The sequence below is a fragment of the Sus scrofa genome, chromosome 5 (assembly GCF_000003025.6).
Source record: "Sus scrofa isolate TJ Tabasco breed Duroc chromosome 5, Sscrofa11.1, whole genome shotgun sequence".
Lineage (NCBI taxonomy): Eukaryota > Metazoa > Chordata > Mammalia > Artiodactyla > Suidae > Sus > Sus scrofa.
Window position 1 is genome coordinate 61,937,616 of NC_010447.5, and position 4,845 is coordinate 61,942,460.

Consider the following 4,845-nt stretch of genomic DNA (forward strand, 5'->3'; position numbering starts at 1 on the left):
AGTTTCAGTCATTGCATTTTTTAGTTTTGGAACTTCTATTTCTTTTATATAGATGCATCATCTCTAGTAGCATTCCCCATCTTGAAACCAATATTGTTGCATATTGCACATGCTAGTAAGCACATCAATTAAAAGTCTATGGTTGGGAGTTCACTTCATGGCTCAATGGTTAATGAACTCGACTAGGATCCATGAAGATGTGGGTTCAATCCCTGGCCTTGCTCAGTGGGTTAAGGATCTGGCATTGCCTTGAGCTGTGGTACAGGTCACAGAAGTGGCTTGGATCCTACATGGCTGTGGTCGTGGCGTAGGCTGGCAGGTATAGCTCCGATTCGACCCCTAGCCTGGGAACTTCCATATGATGTGGGTGCAGCCCTAAAGAAGCAAAAAATAAAAAATAAAAAGTCTATTGTTTTCTGTCATTTGCACCTAAACCCTGACATGCCTCGTTACTCTTCAGTCAATTACTGTGATATAATATGAAAAACTATGGAAGCTATGGATGATGTTCTCTTTCTCTAGAATGGATATAATTCTGTTTTGACAGAAATTTCTAGTAGGGGCAAATCACTCTGCCCCAATCAGGAGTTGAGCTATGTAAGGTTGTGTTTCAGTCATTGTGAAGGATGGCATCTTTCTAATTTTTATTCCAAGAGATACCTCTTCTGAAATATTGACTTCATGGACCTCAACCTCAGGGCTCTGTTTTTATTGTCACTGCAGCAAGATGAGACTCATAAACTCTCAGTATCTTGTAAGGCTCTAAGCCATCATTTTCACTTGGCTTCTTGGCATCAGGCCCTGTAATGATGGCCTTGAAGAGAAACACTTGGAGCCAAACAGCAGCACAGAGTGTCAGACTCACTTCTCTATGGTTTCCCCGCCACCTTTTTTTTTTTTTTTTAATGTCAATTTGTTCCCATAAATTCTGATTATCCTGTTTTGCTGAACTCCAATTTTGTCTCCCCGTGCTCGTGAAATGGTCTCAATTTTTAAAGTGGTTGGTTTCTGCTCGTTTTTTAGGCCCTGACAGAAAATGGAATCAGCAATGTGGAAATGTGAATATCAGAGTCACCATAAAGTGTTTCCTTTAGGTACACAATCTCGATACCCATAAATCCTGGCTGAATTTAGGTGATATTTAATGTCCTCAAATAGCTATTTTAGTATTTTATTCACCTTTTAGAGTTGTTTTTCAATAAAACAGAACCCAAACCACTATAACCTCCTCTTCTGTAGTTGAACTGAAAGACTCTCAGCACTTTGCCAATAATTACATAAATTATTTAGTATGACTCTTACAACTATTATAACACATTTTAAGTAAAATTCAGACCTGACTACTTTACACATGTAATATTCTAAACCAATGACGTGATATATCTTTCCTTTTAAGACTTTTAAATATCTCTCAGTGAACATTTAATGTTCCTCAAAAAATTCTTGCATATTTTAACAGCTTTCAGGGGTATACTCAATATGCAGTAGATTGCACATATTTAAAGTTAACAATTCAGTTAAGTTTTGACATAGGCAAAAACTCATGAAATCATCACCACATTTAAGATAATGAACATATCCAAATCCTCAGAAGTTTGCCATTTCTCTCTACATTAGATTAGACTGCACTTTTCAGAATTTTAAGTAATATAACCATGAAGTATATGTACTTTTTTGTCTGGCTTCTTTACTTCATAAGAATAATTACTTTGAGATTTTGCAAGTGGCTCTTTCAATCAGTTGTCCACTCTATTTGTTGCCAAGTTCTCTCTTATTCTTTGGGCTTGTTTATCTATTCCCTTGCTCATGGCCACTTGGGACATTTCTAGTTACAATAAATAAAGCTGCTTTGGACATTGGCACATGCCTTTATATGGGCAAACCCTTTCAATTGCTTTTGATGAATATTTAGCAGTGCAGTGACTGGTCATATGGCAGGTGTAGAGTTAAGAATTTAAAAACTCACCAAACAGTTTTCCAAATTTTTGTACAATTTTACATCCCTGATGTCAGTGTTCAGGAGTTCTATTGTGCTTCACTACTCATTAGGAAAATGAAAACAAAACCACAATGAGCTATCACCTCACACCTGTCAAAATGGCCATCATCACAAAGATGACAAAGGCTGGCTAGAATGGGGAGAAAAGGGAACACTTGCACTGTTGGTGCTATGGAAAATTGGTATAGCCATTACGGAAAGGAGTATGGAAGACCCTCAAAAAAATTAAAAATAAAACTACCATATGATCCAGTAATTCCACTTCTGGATATTTATCTGGAAGGAATGAAAATACTAACTCAAAAAAACCCATGCACTTTGAGGTTTATTGCAGCATTATTTACAATAGCCTAGACATGGAATGAACCTATGTCACCCAATGGATGAATGGATAAAGCAGTCGTGAAATATACGGAAAATGGAACATGATTTAGTCATGAAAAAGAAGAAAATCCTGCTAATCCCAACAGCATGGATAGAACTTTAAGGAATTAAGCTAAGTGATTAAGTCAGAGAAAGAAACACTGTATGATCTCACTTATAAGTGGAACCTAAGCAACACATTCATAGAAAGAGATCAGATTTTCAGGTACCGAAGTGGGAAATGGGGTGAAGGGGTATGGAATGAGGTGGTTAAAAAGTAAAAACTTCCAGGAGTTCCTGTTGTGGTGACTAGGAACCATGAGGTTGAGGGTTCGATCCCCGGCCTCAATCAGTGGGTTGAAGGATCCAGTGTTGCCGTGAGCTGTGGTGTAGGTAGAAGACACGGCTTGGATCCGGCGTTGCTGTGGCTCTGGTGTAGCCCAGCAGCTGTAACTCCGATTAGATCCCTATCCTGGGAACCTCCATGTGCCACGAGTGTGGCCCTAAAAATACACACACACACAAAAAAATTAAAAACTTCCAGTTATACAATGAGTACTTACTAGGGATCTACTGTACAGCATGATAATTATAGTCTATCATTAAAGAAAGCATTTCCAATACAATACTATGTTTATGTTTAAAAGTTATTCAAATGAGTAATGCGTTTATATTGTTTTTATCAAATGTATATCAATTATTTTAAATGTAAATGTTAACTCTTAGAGACCTAGTTCATATATATAGGAATAAAACAAACATGAAATTCATAATCTATACCTACCCATACTTCACTGCATGAAGTTTAACATGTCAATCTGTGGGGTTTAAATTGAGTGCAGAATCAAGAGTAAAGAAACCAGTTGGGACAAAGTTAGAATGAAGGCAAATTATGAAATTGGGGAGAGCCTTGGTCAATAGCTGTGAATGTACACAGTTGCTATTATTTTCATTTTTTCAAAGTAACAAGTTTAAAACAAAATAAACCAGAACAGCTTATTAGCTGATAAAAAATATCTCCCCTCAAACGATTGTCTTGTTCCTCAATGGCATTTGCTTTTAATTTTTTTTTTTTTTTTTGGTCTTTTGAGGGCCACACCCACAGCACATAGAGGTTCCCAGGCTAGGGGTCTAATCAGAGCCACAGCAACGCAGGATCTGAGCCACGTCTGCAACCCACACCACAGCTCACGCCAACGCCAGATCCTTAACCCACTAAGCAAGGTCAGGGATGGAACCGGCAACCTCATGGTTCCTAGTAGGGTTCGTGAACCACTGCGCCATGACAGGAAGTCTCTACTTTAATTTTTTACGGTGATTATCTTTATGGCTTTAAACAATATTTGTACTACTCTATATAGATTTATAAACTTTAGAAGTTATGTATTGACTATTTTGATAAATGATTCACTTATCACTCTTTCACTTCCTTTCCCTCACTGCCTCATAGAAACCTTTATTTCTTATTTAACAACCACAGGGTATATCTCTAAATTCTCCACATCCTTCTATTTCTCCTGTCCTCCCTCTCTCTCATCTTACGTTCTCTTAACCTCTGCTACTTGATCCTCCACTTTAACATTGCTACTAGACATTTGCTCCATAGCCATAATTATTTCTTCATTTTACCATTGGCTGATTTTAAGAATGAATTTTTAAATGCATTTATTTATTCATCATATTACGATTGCATGCAGAAATTACAAACCTTTGCATCTCTGGTCTGCAACTCAAAGGAAAATATTCTGAGCATAAATTTCAGATGATCACTTACATCTGGAATCTAATATACGGCACAAATGAAACTTTCCACAGAAAAGACAATCATGGACTTGGAGAATAGACTTGTGGTTGCCAAGGGGGAGGGGGAGGGAGTGGGGTGGATTGGGGGCTTGGGGTTAATAGACGCAAACTATTGCTTTTGGAATGGATTAGCAATGAGATTCTGCTGTGTAGCACTGGGAGCTATGTCTAGTCACTTATGATGGAGCATGATAATGTGAGAAAAAAGAATGTATACATGTATGTGTAACTGGATCACCTTGCTGTACAGTGGAAAAAAATAAATAAATAAATTTTGCATGGATAGTATTGTCTCACAAATTGTTCAGTCACGCCATATCTGTGTTTACCTCAGATTTGGTCATAGTTATTCTACAGTTATTTGTTTTTGCCTTTTGATTGTCTAGTTCCCTTTCTTTTTTCTTTCCTTAAATTTTTAACGTTATATCCTCCAGATTTTTAGATTGTCATATTGCACTCTCTGTGACATGTTCTGTTCTCTTATGGTTCGCCTTCCCAGAGCCCCCAGTCATCCTGTTTCATTCTGTACAAGCATTTTGCAAGAAATATGGCAATAACCAGCCTGAAACATCTGTCACTGCTCTTGTGAGGATTGTCTGCTGTTCGTCAAATCCCATATCTGTCAGTTTTGGGGTTGCTGCCTTCTTGTGCAGGCTTGTTATTTTCCTAGCTGGTTCTGT